We start from the raw sequence: 23246 nt of genomic DNA, 5'->3' as shown, positions 1-23246 counted from the left end.
ATTAACTCCTTTTCAAAATTATTTTCAAAAACTTCTGTCTCTCATCTTATTCTATTTATTTATTCATTTACTAACACTTCTCTTCATCTCAAATCACAGCCCCTATCCTCACCCTTGTGTTTGGATTATTCATTCTTCTTCACTCTTATTCCCTTTCTTCTTCTACTAACATAAAGGAATCTTTATACTGTGACATAAAGGATTCCTCTTCTTTTTCTGTTCTCTTCTCTTTCATATGAGCAGGAATAAGGAAAAAGGCATTCTTGTTGAAGCTGATCCTGAACCTGAAAGGACTCTGAAGAGGAAGCTAAGAGAAGCTAAATTACAACAATCCAAAGACAACCTTACTGAAATTTTCGAACAAGAAAAGGATATGGCAGCCAAACCCAACAACAATAATGCAAGGAGGATGCTTGGTGATTATACTACACCTACTTCCAAGTTTGATGGAAGAAGCATCTCAATTTCTTCCATTGGAGTAAACAATTTTGAGCTGAAACCTCAACTAGTTGCTCTAATGCAACAAAATTGCAAGTTTCATGAACTTCCATCAGAAGATCCCTACCAGTTTTTAACTGAGTTCTTGCAGATCTGTGAGACTGTTAAGACTAATGGAGTAGATCCTGAAGTCTACAGGCTCATGCTTTTCCCTTTTGTTGTAAGAGACAGAGCTAGAACATGGTTGGACTCACAACCTAAGGATAGCCTGGACTCTTGGGATAAGCTGGTCATGACCTTCTTGGTTAAGCTCTTTCCTCCTCAAAAGCTGAGCAAGCTTAGAGTGGATGTTCAGACCTTCAAGCAAAAAGATGGTGAATCCCTCTATAAAGCTTGGGAAAGATACAAGCAGGTGACCAAAAAGTGTCCTTCTGACATGTTTTCAGAATGGACCATGATAGATATATTCTATTATGGTCTGTCTGAGTTCTCTAAGATGTCACTGGACCACTCTATAGGTGGATCCATTCACCTAAAGAAAATGGCTGTAGAAGCTCAGGAACTTATTGAAATGGTTGCAAATAACCAATTCATGTACACTTTTGAGAAAAATTCCGTGAATAATGGGATGCCTCAGAGGAAGGGAGTTCTTGAAATTGATGCTCTGAATGCCATATTGGCTCAGAACAAAATGTTGACTCAGCAAGTCAACATGATTTCTCAAAGTCTGAATGGATGGCAAAATGCATCCAACAGTACTAAAGAGGCATCTTATGAAGAAGAAGCTTATGATCCTGAAAACCCTGCAATGGCAGAGGTAAATTACATGGGTGAATCTTATGGAAACACCTATAATTCTTCATGGAGAAATCATCCAAATTTCTCATGGAAAGATCAACAAAAGCCTCAACAAGGCTTTAATAATGGTGGAAGAAACAGGTTTAGCAATGGCAAGCCTTTTCCATCATCTTCTTAGCAACAGACAGAGAATTCTGAGCAGAGCACCTCTAACTTGGTAAATATAGTCTCTGATCTGTCTAAGGCCACTTTAAGCTTCATGAGTGAAATAATGTCCTCCATTAGAAATTTGGAGGCACAAGTGGGCCAGCTGAGTAAGAAAGTCCCTGAAACTCCTCTTAGTACTCTCCCAAACAATACTGAAGAAAATCCAAAAAGAGAGTGCAAGGCCATTAATATAATCAACATGGCCGAACCTAGAGAGGAAGGAGAGGACGTGAATCCCAATGAGGAAGACCTCATGGGACGTCTCTCAAGCAAGAAGGAGTTCCTTATTGAGGATTTAAAGGGATCTGAAGTTCATGTAGAGACCATCGAGATCCCATTAAACCTCCTTCTGCCATTCATGAGCTCTGAAAACTATTCTTTATCAGAAGAGGATGAAGATGTAACTGGAGAGCAAGTTGCTCAATATCTAGGAGCTATTATGAAGCTGAATGCCAAGTTGTTTGGTAATGAGACTTGGGAAGATGAAACTCCCTTGCTCATTGGTGAACTAGATACATGGGTTCAGCAAACTTTACCTCAAAAGAAACAAGATCCTGGTAAATTTTTAATACCCTGTACCATAGGCACCATGACCTTTGAAAAGGCTCTGTGTGACCTAGCATCAGGCATAAATTTTATCCACTCTCTGTAATGGAGAAGCTAGGGATCATTGAGGTATAGCCTGCCATATTTTCATTACAATTGGCAGACAAGTCAGTAAGACAAGCTTATGGATTGGTAGAGGACGTGTTAATAAAGGTTGAAGGCCTTTTACATCCCTGCTGATTTCACAATCTTAGACACTAGGAAGGAGGAGGATGAATGCATCATCCTTGGAAGACCTTTCCTAGCCACAGCAGGAGCTGTGATAGATGTTAACAGAGGAGAATTAGTCCTTCAATTGATTGGGGACTACCTTGTGTTTAACACTCAAGGGTATTCTTCTGTATATATGGAGAGGAAGCATGAAAAGCTTCACTCAGTACAGAGTCAAACAAAGCCCCACAAAGCCCCCACAATCAAGCTCTAAGTTTGGTGTTGGGAGGCCACAGCCAAACTCTAAGTTTGGTGTTAAATCCCCACATCCAAACTCTAAGTTTGGTGTTAGGAGTCTACAACATTGACCTGATCACCTGTGTGGCTCCATGAGAGCCCACTGTCAAGCTATTGACATTAAAGAAGCGCTTATTGGGAGGCAACCCAATTTTTATTTATCTAATTTTATTTTTCTTTTATTGTTCTTTAATGTTTTATTAGGTTCATGATCATGTGGAGTCACGAAAAAATTACTAAAATTAAAAACAAAATCAAAAATAGTAGAAGAAACAGCACAACCTGGAGGAAGGGCTTACTGGTGTTTAAACGCCAGTAAGGAGCATCTGGCTGGCGTTCAATGCCAGAACAGAGCATGGATTTAGTGTTAAATGCTAGAAACATGCAGTAATCTGGCGTTTAAATGCCAGGATTGCACACTGAGGAAAGTTGGCATTCAACGCCAGAAACATGCTGCAGATGGGCATTGAACGCCCAGAATAAGCTTAGAGCTGGCGTTTAACGCCAGAAACAAGTATCAATCTGGTGTTGAACGCCAGGATTGAATACAGAGGGCGTTTTACACACCTCATTGGTGCAGGAATATAAATCCTTGACACCTTAGGATATGTGGACCCCACAGGATCATCTCAGGATCTGTAGACCCCACAGGATCCCCACCTACCTCAAATCACCTGAATCTCTCTTCCCCATCACCTCTTCACCACTCACATCCATCCATCTCTTCCCCAACCAATCCCACCCATATGGCTGAAACATACACATCTCTCCCTCTCCTCCATATCTTATTCTCCTTCCATTCTTTCTTCTTTGCTCGAGGACGAGCAACATTCTAAGTTTGGTGTGGTAAAAGCATAGCTTTTTTTTTCCATAACCATTTATGGCACCTAAGGCCAGAGAAACCTAAAAAAAAAAGAGAGGAAAGGGAAGATAAAAGCTTCCACCTCTAAGTCATGGGAGATGGAGAGATTCATCTCAAGGGTCCACAGCTCAGTAGTAGATCATTTGACTGCAAATCAAGAGATCCCTGAGATACCTTAGGGGATATATTTTCCTCCACACAATTATTGGGAGCAACTAAGGAGAAGATCACCAAAATCACTAGGGATCAAGCAACAAGGGCAAGGAAGAGACATAAAGGAGCTCAAAAAGCACCATTGATCCTTCAAAAAGGCGCCACCCTCACTAAGGTGGACTCATTCCTTAACTTCCTTGTTTTTATCTCTGTTTTTCGATTCTATGCTATATGTTTGTCTATGTTTGTGTCTTTATTACATCATCATTAGTATTGAGTAACTATGTCTTAAGGCTATAAATAATTCCATAAATCCTTCACCTCTCTTAAATGAAAAATGTTTCTAATTCAAAAGAACAAGAAGTACATGAATTTCAAAATTATCCTTGAATTTAGTTTAATTATATTGATGTGGTGACAATACTTTTTGTTTTCTGAATGAATGCTTGAACAGTGCATAATTTTGATCTTGTTGTTTATGAATTTTAAAATTGTTGGCTCTTAAAAGAATGATGAACAAAGAGAATGTTATTGACAATCTGAAAAATCATGAAAATTGATTCTTGAAGCAAGAAAAAGCAGTGAAAAAGCAAAAGCTTGCAAAAAAAAGGGGGCAAAAAAATTAGAAAGAAAAAGAAAAAGCAAGCAGAAAAAGCCAATAGCCCTTAAAACCAAAAGGCAAGGGTAAAAAGGATCCGATGCTTTGAGCATCAATGGATAGGAGGGCCCAAGGAAATAAAATCCAGGCCTAAGCGGCTAAATCAAGCTGTCCCTAACCATGTGCTTGTGGCATGCAGGTCCAAGTGAAAAACTTGAGACTGAGTGATTAAGGTCGTGATCCAAAGCAAAAAGAGTGTGCTTAAGAACTCTGGACACCTCTAACTGGGGACTTTAGCAAAGCTGAGTCACAATCTGAAAAGGTTCACCCAGCTATGTGTCTGTTGCATTTATGTATCTGGTGGTAATACTGGAAAACAAAGTGCTTAGGGCCACGGCCAAGACTCATAAAAGTAGCTGTGTTCAAGAATCAACATACTTAACTAGGAGAATCAATAACACTATCTGAAATTCTAGGTTCCTATAGATGCCAATCATTCTAAACTTCAAAGGAAAAAGTGAGATGCCAAAACTGTTCAGAGGCAAAAGGCTACAAGTCCCGTTCATCTAATTAGAACTAATATTCATTGATATTTTGGGATTTATTGTATATTATCTTCTTTTTATCCTAATTGATTTTCAGTTGCTTGGGGACAAGAAATAATTTAAGTTTGGTGTTGTGATGAGCGGATAATTTATACATTTTTTGGCATTGTTTTTAGATAGTTTTTAGTATAATCTAGCTATTTTTAGGGATGTTTTCATTAGTTTTTATGCTAAATTCACATTTCTGGACTTTACTATGAATTTGTGTGTTTTTCTGTGATTTCAGGTAATTTCTAGCTGAAATTGAGGGACTTGAGCAAAACTCTGATAGAAGGCTAACAAAGGACTGCTGATGCTGTTGGATTCTAACTTCCCTGCACGCGAAATGGATTTTCTGGAGCTAGAGAACTCCAAATGGCGCGCTCTCAATGGCTTTGGAAAGTAGACATCCAGAGCTTTCCAACAATATATAATAGTCCATACTTTATTCGAGATTAGACGATGTAAACTGGCGCTCAATGCAGTTCCATGCTGCATTCTGGAGTCAAACGGCAGAAACACGTCACGAACCAGAGTTGAATGCCAAAAACACGTTACAACTTGGCGTTCAAATCCAAGAGAAGCCTCTGCACGTGTAAAGCTCAAGCTCAGCCCAAGCACACACCAAGTGGGCCCCGGAAGTGGATTTCTGCATCAATTACTTACTTCTATAAACCCTAGTAGCTAGTCTAGTATAAATAGGACATTTTATTATTGTATTAGACATCCGGGATTGTATTTTTGATCCTGTGATCACCTTTTGGGGGCTGGCCATTCGGCTATGCCTGAACCTTCATCACTTATGTGATTTCAACGGTGGAGTTTCTACACACCATAGATTAAGGGTGTGGAGCTCTGCTGTGCCTCGAGTTTCAATGCAATTACTACTATTTTCTATTCAATTTGACTTATTCTTATTCTAAGATATCTGTTGCACTTCAACATGAAGAATGTGATGATCCGTGACACTCATTATCATTCTCACCTATGAACGCGTGACTGATAACCACCGCTGTTTTACCTTACACCGAGCGCATATCATTTGGATTCCTTATTCAGAATCTTCGTGGTATAAGCTAGAATTAATGGCGGCATTCATGAGAATCCGGAAAGGCTAAACCTTTTCTGTGGTATTCCGAGTATGATTCAGGGATTGAATGACTGTGACGAGCTTTAAACTCGCGATTGTTGGGCGTGATCACAAACGCACAAACACGCCCACGCGAACGCGTCCCTGAAGCGGACTTGCAAAATCCGCCTTCCATGCGTGTGTGTCACTCACGCGCACGTGTGACCCTACCATATCGACGTAAATAAGTAACAGACAGAACATTATGATGGAATGGGGCTGGAGTTGTGCTGGAAGCATAAGCCCCATCACGCGAACTCATACCCCACACGTCCGCGTCATTATTCAAATAGAGGCCATTCACGCGTCCACGTCACCCACGCGCACGCTTCACCTTAAATTTTGGCAATATGTGTATGAATCCGAGACTTGTGCGCGCGCGATGCTGCTTTCGCACCAATAGCACAAATCAGGTCACGCGTATGCGTGACCCACGCATCCGCGTCACCTGAAATTATCACCAACCACTCGACCACATGCCCCATGCGTCCGCGTCACATGCGATGCACAGCTTATCCAGATCAGCGCCAGATATCTTATCTTTTCTTCCCCAATCCTAATTTCTCTTATCCCGTCTTATTTCTTCCTTCTCCCTTATTCCTTCTTTATTCTTTGTCACTTTTCACTCTCTCCTCCCTTATTTTTCACACCCATTATCAAGGTTCTTTTCTTTTCCATTATTCTTTTCCTTTTATGTTTTCTTCTTCCTATTTCTTTTTTATTATCTATGTTTTCTTTTTCTTTCTTTTTCTTTTTATATTATTTTTGATTGGTGTTAAAAATTTAATTAGGTGATTGTTTTCTTCTATATTTTGCTTGTGAGTGTATTAAGGAATAACTTGACAATTAATATTACTTCTTAAAAGGGTTGCTTGCATATTCAAATTAATTCTTTCAATAACATTTCTACCACGCATGCCAAGTGTTTGTGAAAAAGCCCGTATGGCATTGTGCATTATTTTAAATTATTCTATTCTACACTCTCATGCCTATTTTTCACAAAACCCCTTTTATATTTTATTGATTAAATATGATTGTCAAATACAAACAGATTGTTAGTTTGAAAGAGTTGATAATCTAACTTGGACATTAATGCTTAATCTGTGCTACTCATGCCTTTGCCAGCCTGCCAATAAACATCTTGCATCTAATTGCCCCATTGATGAACTGATCACATGTAGTCATGACCATGTGTTAATGACATCCTTCTTTACCGTGCATTGTTTATCACGAATCCTCTTCTCTTCCTTGCTCTAACCCTTGAAATTTTAAAGTACTTACATTTTCCCTTTCAGGATAGCCACCAAAAAAGGTAAAGAGAAAGCTACTCCCAAACCACCAGCAAGGAAAGCAACAAAAAGAGCAATAATGGCAGAGCCATCTTCAACAGCTGTAAAGCCTTCAACAAAGCGAATCAAGAGGATCATCAAGGTCGATGAAAAAGAGAAAACCTGTCCAGCAAGGGACACTGTGCGGTTCACTAACCGCTACTGTGAGCATATGTTCCCCATCCTGGCTGAGAAGAATTATAACAATGAGTACCTACTCATCCTCCCGACCCACATCGTTGAATTTGTTGAAACCCGCATTGAGCGAAGACAATGGGGATTCTTACGAAGATAGCCACGACAGGTTAATCTATCATGGGTAGTTGAATTCTAATCCAATTTTCACATGCCAACACTGCAGTCTGTCTATATCCATCAGAAGCAATTCCCCAAAACTGAAGAGGCCATTCAACAAGCTTTAAATCTTCCCCCTGCCCCTGAAGGATTGGACGCATTTCAAGAAGCCTCTGTCAAACGCCAGACATACAAATTTGACTGGGATGCCGTTCTCATAGTTATAGCACAAAATCATTCGCGAGCACATGTCTGTTTGCATAAATAGGAGCTACCCCATCATCCGGTAGTGTCGGCTCATCAAGCTGTGGAAAGTCAGGGATTGGCTCATGGGGAAAGTCCCACTCTGGTGGTATCACAAGTACGTAGTCTCCAGCTAACTCGGGCTCGTCAGGAATGATAGGCTCAGGTTCCACCACATTCAAAGGTTGAGCTGGTATGGGGTGTCCGGGACCATTAGGAAAAGAATGTCCAGGTGCGTCAGGATATAACCAGGATAAGGGAAAGTCGTAAGGAGCATCAGGGTCAAAATACAGGCTAGACAGAGGATGTTGAAAGGCTCGATTATGTAACGCATATCGTCTAATACGAGGCTCCAATCCCATAATGTAGTAACTGTGATGTGCGGGGTCCTCGTAGACGTAAGGGTCCTCGAACTCATAAAATATCACGCCCGTCTCCATCTGAGGGGGAGGAAGGGAGAGAAGGGGGTAAGAACTGGGGAGTCCTTAGTAGGGCCGGGGTTATTAGTTACATTTATTTGTTCGGTTCGATTAGCAGACAAATAATATAATACAGTGAAATAGTAAATAGAAGTTAAATATAGATAAGTAGAGAAAAGAGAGAAAATAGAAAATAGAACACGAACAGAAGAATACAACAAAATAAAAGAAAGATATAGCATACAAGTAGACAAACATAAAGAAGTAGATCACGCACATAAAAGGAACGCAATAGAGGATAATGCGTAAACAAGAATGATGCATGTCTGGTCCTAGTGCAGGTAATGAGCTCATTTGTCGGTTTCTACCCGCTCCCGACGTAACCCAGCATTACTAGCCGGATATGGCTTTCCTGTTGCCTATACCCTTGTGTACAGGAAATAACCCCTCTGCCAACACAGGGTCCCCTTCTGTATACTGAAAATAACCCCTATGACACTACATAAATGGAACAGGTGGTCACGGTACTTCTATAGCAGGAAATAACCCCTCTGCCTTACAGAAATAAAATATGGATCTGTACCGCAAGAAAGAATTCTCAGTGGTCGCACTACCATCTATCTAACTACCACATTGTAGCAGATGAACACATAGATATCTCTGGGGTTGCCTTAATGCAACAAATGACCTCTCAATAGGTCCTCTGCTCTTTATCATATTACTCTTATCTCTTTGTCTCTTTATTCTGCTCTGTTTGTTCTTTTCTATGCGCTTCTTTACTTTATTCTGCTTTCTCTGTTTAACGTTAGTATTTAAAGCTTATGTAAATTTTTGTATGAATAGTTAGCCTGTCCCAAGTATAGGTTCATTAAGTCTATATTGAAATAGTTTAACTTTTCATATTGTACCTAACCCTAGTCAAAACTCAAGGACTAACTATATTGCCCTAGTTTGTTTGCTAGTCTCTGTCTATTTTTATGTCATTAAAACTTTACAGACTTTTCTTTGGTTCTTATCTTTTATTTAGCTTTTTATCTTTGCCTCCCTAATATGTTCTTACCACTCCCTAAGTGTTTTATGAAGGTAATTATGAGATTCTACGCTTAAAGTTGTCTTTTTAACGCTTTTACAGAAAACTACATTTTCCGCATTATTTTATTATTTTATTAAAATATTATTTTTAATTAAATATTTTTATTTAATATTTTATTATTATTTATTATTTTATTACTAAATTTACGAAAATTACCCCACTTTAACCTTTAACCTTTAAAAATTCACTTTTTACCACCCGTAACTTTTAATATTTCTACTTTAACCACCCTAACTTTCAGAAATTATCAAATAACCCCTTAAACACCAAAAATTTTACTTCTTTGCCCTTTTAAGGATCAAAATCCTGTTCTTTATTGTTCTTAATCACACTTAAAGTGTTCTTCGTGTTCTTCGTAAATTCTTCAGATTCTTTCTCTATTTTTACCCGTTTTTCAGTCTTTTCAGCAACCGATTTTTACCATAATTCAAAATAAATAAGTAGCCACTAAAACCCCATCTTTTCAACATGATTTTAACACAATTTGAACTCCAATTTAGGGCCTAGGGTTTTGTTTTCGAGCAGCCTCAAGAACATGAACTCAAAGCTTGAATTTCATCAAATTTCACCAAATTTTCACCAAATTTTCACCAAGAATCAATCATATATGCAACCAATTTTTAGCACAGCCAAATCATACAACATTCACACAACTCAAACACATATAATCAAGATTAATTTTGTCACATCCTACCAAGTTTTGCTGCTCCTAATTCGGTTAGACTTTCAGGTGGTCTTTAAGCACTTTTTCCTCCTAAATCACATTAAGAACAACTTTAAATCCAAAAATCCTCAACTAATCAAATCTCACTCAGCATGTTATGATGTGATTTCTAACCTTATAATTTCTGGAAATTCACGTTTCTTGGCCCTCAAGTCATGTTAATCATGATTCCTAAGAAAGAACTTCAAGAAAACACATGTTAAAGCATGTTTCCTTGAAACTGAATCAAAAGGGAGATAGTGCAGCCAACTCACCTTGATTTCAGCCTTGATAAGTCATATGATCATGTAGAGAAAGAAGAGAGGATCATTTTGGTCGTATTGGAATTTTGATTTGAGTTTTAGTTCAGCAGAAATCAAGCTTTGAAGATTTGGAGCTAAGAACTTCTCTCTTTTTCTCTGTTGAAAAATTTGGCCACAAAGTGAAAATGAACCAGCCTTGGGGGTTTTGGGGGGTGTAGGGTGAGTTGTGATTGGTTGGCTTGGAGGTGGGTTAAAATAATAATAAAATATCTCAGGTGTATAACTACTAAAACTAAATGTATCGGAACACTTGTAAAAACATCTCTAAAAACTATTTTCTGAGCTACTAGAATAAATGACAATAGTAAAATATTTATTATGAGAATAAAACATGTATAATGAGGCCTTAGCATTGCTAGAGTCATCAGAGGGTGCTGGTGCTAAGCTGCACCAGTAAACTATGAACCCAGTTAAATTGATTTTCTATTTTTGACTAAAACTGACTAGGTAACCTTATAATATCATTCAAGAAGCTTCCAATACTCATATAATGATGATATTATCCTATTATCTCTCTTCTCTCATGAATCCAGTCCAGTTTGTCAAATTGATACTATATACGAAAAACATAATCAAAACTCCTAACTGATACGGTTCAAAAACTAGGTTCTTTGTGACTGCGTTATCGAGCTTGCCTCAAAAAGTTCTAGCTTAAAGAAGACGTAATGACAATAAGGATCTAGATACTTGATGATATATCAGAGTTTCTCCCCATACTAATTCTCCGGAGAAATCTGTACTTTCAGAAGAGATCTCGCGTACTCGAAAACCGGGGTTGTTACAGAAAACATGCTTCTTTGGTCTTAATTTAGCTAATTTTAATCCTCTCTTATTACCATTCGATGCCGTGATATGTTTGTTGAGTGTTTTCAGGATTTATAAGGCAGAAATGGCTTAGAGGATAGAGAGGAAGCATGCAAAACTGGAAGGAACACAAGAAAACAAGGAATTCAGAAGCTGGTAGCGACGCGTCGACGCGTACGCGTGAACAGGATTTTTACTCATCGATGCGTACGCATGGACGATGCATAAGCGTGACGAGCGTCATGTGTTGCAATTCACAGAAGACGCTGGCGGCGATTTCTAGGCCCCTTTTTGACCCAGTTTCAGGCCCGAAATTCCAAATTAGAGGCTACATAGTGGAGCATATGGGGATACACACTTCTCATTCACTTAATTTTAAGTTTAGATGTAGTTTTCTAGAGAGTGAGCCTCTCCTCTCTCTAGGTTTTAGGGTTTTTAGGTTTATTTCTTCTCAAATTCAGGTTCAATATTCCTCTAATTTAGTTTCTCTTCTACTTTTCTTTGTTCTCGAATTATAGTTTATTTATTTTTCTTGTTGATTACTTTATCTTGACAATTTAGTTTATGAATGTTTCATGTTAGATTTAATTTCCATATTAATGCAATTTGAGGTATTTTATGTTTATTGCTTCTTCCTTCATTTGTTTTCATTGATGTTTGAAATTTGTTGTTTAGAGACTCTTGAATTATCAAAAGTCTTTTGTTGATTGGTAATTGAGACTTGCTAGTTGGTTTAGGCTTCCCTAAATATAGTCTTTGACTAGGACTTGTGAACTTAAGTTAACTATACTCACTTGAATTTCCTTCATTGTTAGAGGTTAACTAAGTGATAGCAAAAGGCAATTACCATCACAAATGACTATGATAATATGGATAGGAAATTTAATTATCAATCCTTGCTAGGATTTTTCTTAATTATTAGTTTATCTTCTTGTCATTTACATTCCTTGTCCAACAATTAAAAATCCAAAAAGATACAATCCCATAACCAATTATAACTACACTTCCCTGTAATTCCTTGAGAGACGACCTGAGGTTTAATACTTCAGTTAATTTTATTGGGTTTGCTTTAGTGACAAACAAATTAAATTTGATTGAGGTTTAATTGTCAGTTTAGATCTATACTTGCAACGCGACTATTTTTGTGAAATTCTTTATCGACGATTTTTCCTTTATCAATATCTTTCACAAGTGTGTTTATTGCTCTCATTTTCTTTTCTGCTCATTGACTCCTCTCACTCACTTTTCTCCTCTTTTCACTAGAAAATCTCACTTTTAACCAAACATTGATTATTTGATTCAAACACTCACTCTCTTTCTCAATTTTTTCTCTCTTATGTTTCAAATTGCTCACATCCCAAGGACTCAGTTGAGAAATTCTACACTTTTGGATATTCTAAGGTCACATCTCCATCTACAACATACTCAACAAATTCTTCTATCTCTGGCTTTGAAGAATAATTGAAAACAGGCATGGAAGAACTCTTCTTATGTTGATCTATAATATTTTTCTTGAAATTAAGAACTTTGAATTTTGTCTTATCCTCACACTTTGCTCCTTTGGAACCCTATATAGAATTGGAGTTTGAAGAAAACCAAGTTTTCATAAATTGATGGTTCTTCTCCACTTCAATGGTGAAATAGATTAAATCTTCCATTATTGCACAATGGTGATGTTCGACCTTATCTGTAATTTCTTTGTTTAATCCATACAAAAATATCCCATAAGAACCTCAAGAATCCTTTTAATATTAGCCATGTCCATCAAATAAAGAAACTCCTTGTGGTACACCTTTACTGATTTTGAACCTTGTTGTAACATATAAAATTTTTCAAAAAACTTGTTGTGGTATGATGATAGCACAAACCGATTCCTCATGTGGTATGATGACGGCATAAATTGGTTTTTCATGAATTTCTTTATCTTTTCCTTGTTGTAAATTGGTCTTTTCCTGTACCCTCTTCTATATCTGCCTAACTCATTCCACAACCTACGAGCACCGTTGGAAAATTTTTCTTTTACCAGTCGAACCTTCTCTTATTCTGAAAGGATGGAATATGAAAAAATCGACTCTAACTTCCTTTCTCATTCGAAATAAGCTTCTGCATCATTCCTCCCTTTAAATGCAGGGATTTGCAACCTAAAAACCTTTCTCGCATATGAAATTCCTTCATCATCACTATCAAAATCCTCAATACTCATTGTTTTTTAGTTGAAAATAAGAAAAAAGATAAAAGTAGACCTCATAATGCTCTTCCCATGTGTATCACTCGTAGTTACAGTCAATTTATTGCTTTTACCTCTTTTTGAGCTCACTACTCTTGCCTTTTTCTATTCTTGGATTACATTAACAAGTTGCATTTCAAAAAATAAGGAATTGAGACACCAAACTAAGATAATCTTAATGATAGAGACTTTTAACTTGACAAGAAGACAATCAAAGTATGTGACAAAGGAAAGAAAACAATGAGTGACACCAAGGTGACAAAAACTAGAAAAATTTGAATCTTAATTTGAATACAAAGTAATTCTGGAAAGCTGAAAAATTTATGATTGATTTTTTTTATAAGCTTGAAAAAGATGTTCGAAAATTGTATAATGATTTTTTTTGCGACTTTTTTTGGAACTCCTTTTTTTGGGCGATTGTTTTTTTTGCAGAAGCTCACTTTAAGATATAATAAGTGTAGAAACAAAAATTAAATAAGAATTTTTTATTTGTTTTTTGGACTCTAGAGTAAATTTCTAAAAATTGAAGAGAAAAATAAATAGACTAAACAAGAACCCTAGAAACGTGTAGATAAATAAGAATTTACTTACGACATGGCTCTGATACTTGTAAGAACCATGACTAATTAACCATTTAATTAAATAATTAATATTGCCCAAAATAGGATCCAAAAATTTAAAATGAGAATTGGAGGATTTAAATAGGATTTTTGGACTCAGTAGATTTTTCTGAGTCAGAAAATGTATTTTCGGCGAAAAAACCGAGTAAAACTGCGAACCGGCAGTCGAACTGGTCGAACCAGTTCAAGTCTGTCTGGTACAGGGCAAGAAAAATTAAAAATAGTAGAAAACCTTTGGAAAATATTTAAAGTTGAAAACCGGGCGTTAATTTTAAAGGTTTGGCCCAAAGTTGGGCTAAACGGGCTAAAAACGCTAGTGGGTTGGACTGGGCACAAGATGGGCCCAAGGCCAACATATATAAGCACTTAAAGGCACCCACTTCAGCTCATTAAACACATTCAAGAGAGGGAGAGCAGCTGAAGTGAGAAGAGAGTGAGGGTTTTCAAAGTTAATATTCACAAGCAACTTTAATCCCTCATATCTCGAGCTGCGGTGCTCCGATTCGCGTGCTGTCAGCGGCTACGCGAAGCTCTCGCTGAGCCCGTCACTTCTAGCTAAGCATTGTGGTAAGCTTCTAAAAATTTCTGTCCAGTTTCAAGCTCTTGTGAAATTCGAAAATTTGGTTTTGGTTTTGAGTGAAATCTTATGATTTTGGGTGTTTAGGTACACTCTAGCACTTGATTCCTATTGGGTTTTGACCCAATCCACAAATGGTAAGGTGAGCATACTTGATCTCTTATGGTTTTGTGTATATATGAAATGCTAGGTTTGATTTATGGAATTTGTGTAATTTCTAGCTTAAATTGGTGTTGTGTGGAGTATATTGGTGACTTAAATTGCTAGAAAGTGGACTTGGTAGCTGGACTTGTTGATATTGGTTGAGGATTTGGTGAATTAAAGCTTGATGGAGTTTAATTTTGGGTTTTTGGCATATTGAGAATCGGCAAAGGTATGGTTTCGATTTTCTCTCTGTAATTTATAATATTTCTGGACACTTAGGCTAGTGACCCATAGGATAGATTTGAATTGAATTGATTGTTGGATTTTGATGATGCATGATGATGGTGTTAACTTGATAATATGTGATGATGTTAATACTTGTGATGGTTGGGTATGTGGAAATGAGAATTTTGATAATGCATGATAGATGAAGTTTGTGAGTGGTGAGAATTGGTGTAAATATGTAATATTGAATGTTGATATGCAAAATATGAAATTGTGGGTTGATATGAAATTGTGGGGTTATAGAGGTGGAATTGATGGATATAAGGTTTGAATGGTTGAAATATGATGGAAAGGTAAAATGTAGTGCTTGATAATGTTGTATGATGAGATGCCATAGGTTTGATTTGGTTTTGGTTATGAATCTCTATGAATGGGGAAATTGTAAACTTTTGCCAAACTGAAATTTTGTGAACTTTAATGGATCATATCTTGGGCTACCGTGCTTGAAATTCAATGTATTTTATATCAAATGAAAGATAATTGAACAAGCTTTAAAATTGTTTAAATTTTGTGGAAATCCAAATTTGGTAGAAAAAGATATGTTTGTTGAAAGTTCAGTGTCAAAATCTGAATTCTGCAATGTTACAAAATTTTGTGATTTCTGGTTTCTATGCGCACGCACACTTTGGAATATGCATTCTGTTGAGGGCGTTCGCACGCCTTGTGCGAGCAAATAGAATTGTAAAATTTTACACTTGTGCATACGCACACCTCTTTGCGTACGCACACATTTTGAAAATCTTTTTTGGCGTACGCACGCACACCCTTATGCATACGCACATGTCCTGTTTTTCAACTAAATTCTTCCTTTTAACTGTTTCAACATCCCAACAAGCTTGTAAATTTCTTTGACACCTATTTAAGACTCTTTCTCTTATTTTTGGGTATCAAAACTTGGGAAAGGTCCTAGGAGATTTAATCTGGTATTACCTTGAAAAGTTAGAGAACGGAGGCTTAGGTTTCTAGTGTGCTGAGGATGGGTTTGGTGGAGTGAGAAGGAAGAACAGTATATGAATTCAGAAACTGATGAACTAATGAGTTTGGAATGAAAATTGTCAATCGACAGTGATTGACATGAGTCGTGGACTCGGAGTGGCAATGATGAATCATTGGTTTACTGAAATAATAAATTTTTTAAAAACCATTGATGTAACATTTTTAAATTGACATTGTTGAGACGCTATGTGCCTGGCAGGGACGGTGGTTGGATCCCGCCTATCGAGGTAGCGATGGCGGCATAAGGGTAGTGGTTCGTCCTGCTTATGTTGAGATGTGAGGTCCGTGGCAAGAGTATCCCGCTCGCATCCCTTCAGATCACTAGAGTGTGCAGGCACAAAATCCTCGACGGTGTTCCGAGCACCATATCTCGGGGATTCCCAATTATGATTTTGAAGGGTGACATCTCCATGGAGATGTGTTGGGTTGGCAGTTGAATTGACAATGTGATATCACAACCAATCGGACATGCATTCATCTTGTGCATCTGCTATCTGTTTGCTTGCTTTGCCGACTTGTAATTGCTTGCTTAAGTGTATAACATGCCTAATTGCCTACTTGAATTACTTACCATATATGCCTATACTTTTGTTTTACTTGCATTGATGTTAATTGTGTTTTCTACTGGGATTGAGGAGGTTTGGAAGGCGATGGTGATGGGATCGCATGGAGGATAGGTTGGTGAAAGTTGTGGGACAGCGGAGAACTATTATAGTAGAAAATCCCCTAAGTTAGATTACCCTTTTATTATGTTATGGTTTTAAGTTTCGCTTTACTATTTTAGTTATGCTTTAAGATGAATCTTGTGATTGATATGAAGTTCTAGGATTATATTCATACCCTAGGTCGAGCTGTCTGACCCGGGATGTTCTACAGACAAAGCAACCGACCTCTATAGGTCAGGACAACCCGACCACTTCTCAAAGAGCTTGGCCAAGTGGTGGACGAAATTGTGATCATCAATAATGGCTCTTTGGTATGTGCATCTGTTAACTCAGCATTTTCTTTCCACAACTTCGCTCAACTAACCAGCAAGTGTACTGGGTCGTCCAAGTAATAAACCTTATGTGAGTAAGGGTCGATCCCACATAGATTGTTGGTATGAAGCAATCTATGGTCATCTTGTATATCTCAGTCAGGCTGATTCTAATGTGATTGGATTAGATAATTAAAAGATAAATAAACTAGGATAGAAATACTTATGTAAATTAATGGTGGGAATTTCAGATAACCGTATGGAGATGCTTGTCCCTGTTGAATCTCTGCTTTCCTACTGCTTTCATCCAATCTTTCTTACTTCTTTCCATGGAAAGCTGTATGTAGGGCATCACCGTTGTCAATGGCAACATCCCATCCTCTCAATGAAAATGGTCCAAATGCTTTGTCACAGCACGGCTAATCATCTGTCGGTTCTCAATCAGGTTGGAATAGAATCCCGTGATTCTTTTGCGTCTGTCACTAACGCCCAGCCTTCAAGAGTTTGAAGCTTATCACAGTCATTCAATCCCGAAATCCTACTCGGAATACCACAGAAAAGGTTAGACTTTTCGAATTCCCATGAATGCCGCCATCAATTCTAGCTTACACCACGAAGATTCTGATCAAGGAATCCAAGAGATATGCGCCCGGTCTAAGGTAGAACGGAAGTGGCTGTCAGTCATGTGCGTTCGTAGGTGAGAATGATGATGAGTGTCACGGATCATTACATTCATCAAGTTGAAGTGCAACGAATATCTTAGAACAGGAATAAATCGAATTGAATAGAAAATAGTAGTAAGTGCATTGAAACTTGAGGTACAGCAGAGCTCCACACCCTTAATCTATGGTATGTAGAAATTCCACCGTTGAAAATACATAAGTGATAGGTCCAGGCATGGCCGAATGGCCAGCCCCCAAAACGTGATCAATAGTCTCCTAAGATGAATAATAAAATAAAACTGAGACCAAAGATTCTAAATACAATAGTAAAAAGTTCTATTTATACTAAACTAGTTACTAGGGTTTACAGAAGTAAGTGATTGATGCATAAATCCTTTTCCGGGCCCCACTTGGTGTGTGCTTGGGCTGAGCTTGATCCATCCACGAGCTGAGGCTTCTCTTGGAGTTGAACGCCAAGTTGTAACGTGTTTTGGGCGTTCAACTCTGGTTCATGACGTGTTTCTAGCATTTGACTCCAGAAAGCAGCATGGAACTGGCGTTGAATGCCAGTTTACGTCCTCTAATCACGAATAAAGTATAGACTATTATAGATTGCTGGAAAGCTCTGGATGTCTACTTTCTAACGCCGTTAAGAGTGCGCCATTTGGAGTTCTGAAGCTCCAGAAAATCCATTTCGAGTGCAGGGAGGTCAGATTCCAACAGCATCAGTAGTCCTTTGTCAACCTCCTATCAGAGTTTTGCTCAGGTCCCTCAATTTCAGCCAGAAAATACCTGAAATCATAGAAAAACACACAAACTCATAGTAAAGTCCAGAAATGTGAATTTAGCATAAAAACTAATGAAAACATCCCTAAAAGTAACTAGATCATACTAAAAACTATCTAAAAACAATGCCAAAAAGCGTATAAATTATCCGCTCATCACAACACCAAACTTAATTGTTGCTTGTCCCCAAGCAACTGAAAATCAATTAGGATAAAAAGAAGAGAATATACTATAAATCCCAAAATATCAATGAATATTAATTCTAATTAGATGAGCGGGACTTGTAGCTTTTTGCATCTGAAAAGTTTTGGCATCTCACTTTTTCCTTTGAAGTTTATAATGATTGGCTTCTATAGGAACTTAGAATTTCAGATAGTGTTATTGATTCTCCTAGTTAAGTTTGTTGATTCTTGAACACAGCTACTTTTATGAGTCTTGGCTGTGGCCCTAAGCATTTTGTTTTTCAGTATTACCACCGGATACATAAATGCCACAGACACATGACTGGGTGAACCTTTTCAGATTGTGACTCAGCTTTGCTAGTGTCCCCAGTTAGAGGTGTCCAGAGCTCTTAAGCACACTCTTTTTGCTTTGGATCACGACTTTAACCACTCAGTCTCAAGCATTTCACTTGGACCTGCATGCCACAAGCACATGGTTAGGGACAGCTTGATTTAGCCGCTTAGGCCTGGATTTATTTCCTTGGGCCCTCCTATCCATTGATGCTCAAAGCCTTGGATCCTTTTTACCCTTGCCTTTTGGTTTTAAGGGCTATTGGCTTTTTTTTCTTGCTTTTTCTTTTTCTTTCTATTTTTTTTGCCAAATTTTTTTTCACAAGCTTTTGCTTTTTCACTGCTTTTTCTTGCTTCAAGAATCAATTTCATGATTTTTCAGATTGTCAATAACATTTTTCTTTGTTCATCATTCTTTCAAGAGCCAACAATTTTAACATTCATAAACAACAAGATCAAAATTATGCACTGTTTAAGCATTCATTCAGAAAACAAAAAGTATTGTCACCACATCAATATAATTAAACTAAATTCAAGGATAATTTCGAAACTCATGTACTTCTTGTTCTTTTGAATTAGAAACATTTTTCATTTAAAAGAGGTGAAGGAACATTATTTATAGCCTTAAGACATAGTTACTCAACACTAACGATCACGAAGTAGAGACACAAAACATAAATAAACATGAAGCATAAAAAAGTCGAAAAACAGAGAATTAAGAACAAGGAATGAGTCCACCTTAGTGGCGTCTTCTTCTTGAAGGACCAATGATGTCCTTAAGCTCTTCTATGTCCCTTCCTTGCCTTTGTTGCTCCTCCCTCATTGCTCTTTGATCTTCTCTTATTTCATGGAGAATGATGGAGTGCTCTTGATGTTCCACCCTTAATTATTCCACATTGTAACTTAAATCTTTTAGGGAAGTGTTGAGTTGTTCCCAATAGTTGTTGGGAGGAAAGTGCATCCCTTGAGGCATCTCCGGGATTTCTTGGTGATGAGCTTCCTCATGCGTCTCTTGGGTTCCATGAGTGGGCTCTCTTGTTTGCTCCATCCTTTTCTTAGTGATGGGCTTGTCCTCCTCAATGAGGATGTCTCCTTCTATGATAACTCGAGCTGAGTAACATAGATGTCAAATAAGATGAGGAAAAGCTAGCCTTGCCAAAGTAGAGGACTTATCGGCTATTTTGTAGAATTCATGGGAAATGACTTCATGAACTTCTACTTCCTCTCCAATCATGATGCTATGAATCATGATGGCCCGATCCACAGTAACTTCAGATCGATTGCTAGTGAGGATGATAGAGCGTTGAATAAACTCCAACCATCCTCTAGCCATAGGCTTGAGGTCCAGTCTTTTTAGTTGAACCGGCTTGCCTTTGGAGTCTCTTTTCCATTAAGCTCCTTCCACACATATGTCCATAAGGACTTGGTCCAACCTTTGATTAAAGTTGACCCTTCTAGTGTAGGGGCGTGCATCTCCTTGCATCATGGGCAAGTTGAACGCCAACCTCACATTTTTCGGACTAAAATCTAAGTATTTCCCCCGAACCATTATAAGATAATTCTTTGGGTTTGGGTTCTTACTTTGATCATGGTTCCTAGTGATCCATGCATTGACATAGAACTCTTGAACCATTAAGATTCTGACTTATTGGATGGGGTTGGTTAGAACTTTCCAACCTCTTCTTTTGACCTCATGTCGGATCTCCGGATACTCATTTTTCTTGAGCTTGAAAGGGACCTCGGGGATCACCTTCTTCTTGGCCACAACATCATAGAAGTGGTCTTGATGGGCTTTGGAGATGAATCTTTCCATCTCCCATGACTCGGAGGTGGAAGCTTTTGTCTTCCCTTTCCCTTTTCTATAGGATTCTCCGGCCTTGGAAATTTGGATGATTTCTCCATGATGAATTATAGGTGTTCCCATAAGGTTCACCCATGTAATTTACCTCTGCTATTGCAGGGTTCTCAGGATCATAATCTTCTTCAGAAGCTGCCTCTTTAGTACTGTTGGATGCATTTTGGCATCCATTTAGACTTTAAGAGATCATGTTGACTTGCTGAGTCAATACTTTATTCTGTGCCAACATGGCATTCAGAGCATCAATTTCAAGAACTCCCTTCCTTTGAGGCGTCCCATTATTCATGGAATTCCTCTCAGAAGTGTACATGAATTGGTTATTTGAAACCATGTCAATAAGTTCTTGAGCTTCTGCAGGTGTTTTCTTTAGGTGAATGGATCCACCTGCAGAATGGTCCAATGACATCTTAGAAAACTCAGATAGACCATAATAGAATATATCTAATATGGTCCATTCTGAAAACATGTCAGAAGGACACTTTTTGGTCATCTGCTTGTATCTTTTCCAAGCTTCATGGAGGGATTCACCATCTTTTTGTTTGAAGGTTTAAACATCCACTCTAAGCTTGCTCAGCTTTTGAGGAGGAAAAAATTTATCTAGGAAGGCCGTGACCAGCTTATCCCAGGAGTCCAGGCTATCTTTAGGTTGTGAGTCCAACCATGTTCTAGCTCAGTCTCTTACAACAAAAGGGAAAAGCATGAGCCTGTAGACTTCAGTATCTACTCCATTTGTCTTAACAGTCTCACAAATCTGCAAGAACTCAGTTAAAAACTGATAAGGATCTTCAGATGGAAGTCCATGAAACTTGCAGTTCTGTTGCATCAAAGCAACTAATTGAGGTTTCAGCTCAAAATTGTTTGCTCCAATGGCAGGAATTGAGATGCTTCTTCCATCAAACTTGGACGTGGGTTTAGTAAAATCACCAAGCATCCTCCTTGCAATATTGTTGTTGGATTCGGCTGCCATCTCCTTCTCTTGTTCAAAAATTTGAGAAAGGTTGCCTCTAGATTATTGTAACTTAGCTTCTCTTAGTTTCCTTTTTAGAGTTCTTTCAGGTTCTGGATCAGCTTCAACAAGAGTGTCTTTTTCCTTGTTCCTGCTCATATGAAAGAGAAGAGAACAAGAAAAGAAGAGGAATCCTCTATGTCACATTAAAGATGATCCTTATTATTAGTAGAAGAAGAAAGGAATAAAAGTCAAGAAGAACCCAAATACAAGGGTGAGGATAGAAGCAGTGATTGGAGATAAAGAGAGGTGAAGAGAAGTGTTAGTAAATAAATAAATAAATAAATAGAAGAAGAGAAGAGAGGGATAATTCGAAAATAATTTTGAAAAAGTAGTTAATGATTTTCGAAAATTAAAGATAATATATAATTAAAATTAAAATTTAAAACAATTAAAAAGAATTTTTGAAAAAGAGATGAGATATTTTCGAAAATTAAAGAGGGAAAAGTAGTTAGGAGATTTTGAAAAAGATAAGAAACAAACAAAAAGTCAAATAGTTAGTTAAAAAAGATATTAAAATCAAATTTGAAAAGATAAAATTTTGAAAAAGATATGATATAAAAGATAAGATAAGATAGATTTAATTTTTAAAATTAAAATTAATTACTTGACTAACAAGAAACTAAAAGATATGATTCTAGAATTTAAAGATTGAACCTTTCTTAACAAGAAAGTAACAAACTTCAAATTTTTGAATCAATCATATTACTTGTTAGTATAATTTTCGAAAATCAAGATAAAATTAAGAAAAAGATTTTTGAAAAACATTTTAAAGAATTTTCGAAAATTAATAAGAAAAATGAAAAAGATTTAATTTTTGAAAAAGTTAAAAAAAAAAGATATGATTTTTTAAAATTGAAAATTTGACTTGACTTGTAAGAAATAACTAATTTTAAAAATTTTTGACCAAGTCAACTCAAATTTTCGAAAATTTGGAGAGAAATAAGGAAAAGATATTTTTTTATTTTTAAATTTTTAATGATGAGAGACAAAAATACAATTATGACCCAAAACATAAAAATTTTGGATCAAAACCAATTATGCATGCAAGAACACTATGAATGTTAAGATGAACACCAAGAACACTTTGAAGATCATGATGAACATCAAGAACATATTTTTGAAAAATTTTTGATGCAAAGAAAACATGCAAGAAACCAAACTTAGAATTCTTTAATGCATGGACACTATGAATGCAAAAATGCATATGAAAAACAACATACAACACAAAACAAGAAAACATCAAGATCAAACAAGAAGACTTGTCAAGAACAACTTGAAGATCATGAAGAACACCATGAATGCATGAATTTTCGAAAAATGCAAGAAAAATTTTTAAAGCATGCAATTGACACCAAACTTAAAAATTGACTCAAGACTCAAACAAGAAACACAAAATATTTTTGGTTTTTATGATTTTTATGATTTTTTTGTATTTTTATTATTTTTTTTTTAAAGTTATATTTTTGAAAAACAAAAATAAAGAAAAAATTTTTGAAGGATTGTTGAAAACTTTTTTTGAAAGGAAAATAAAAAGAAAATTACCTAATCTGAGCAACAAGATGAAC

At 37.0% G+C, this 23246-nt stretch overlaps 1 non-coding gene across 1 annotated transcript; it reads left to right on the top strand.

Moving 5' to 3' along the window:
• The first annotated feature begins 21136 nt into the window (after window positions 1–21136).
• Window positions 21137–21240, top strand: LOC130938125 (small nucleolar RNA R71). The gene has a single exon (XR_009069303.1). It is a non-coding gene; the product is annotated as a small nucleolar RNA R71 (small nucleolar RNA).
• The last annotated feature ends 2006 nt before the right edge of the window (window positions 21241–23246 follow it).

This window comes from Arachis stenosperma, chromosome 6 (assembly GCF_014773155.1).
Source record: "Arachis stenosperma cultivar V10309 chromosome 6, arast.V10309.gnm1.PFL2, whole genome shotgun sequence".
In the NCBI taxonomy this organism is placed as follows: domain Eukaryota; kingdom Viridiplantae; phylum Streptophyta; class Magnoliopsida; order Fabales; family Fabaceae; genus Arachis; species Arachis stenosperma.
This window is presented reverse-complemented; position numbering and strand designations above follow the sequence as displayed.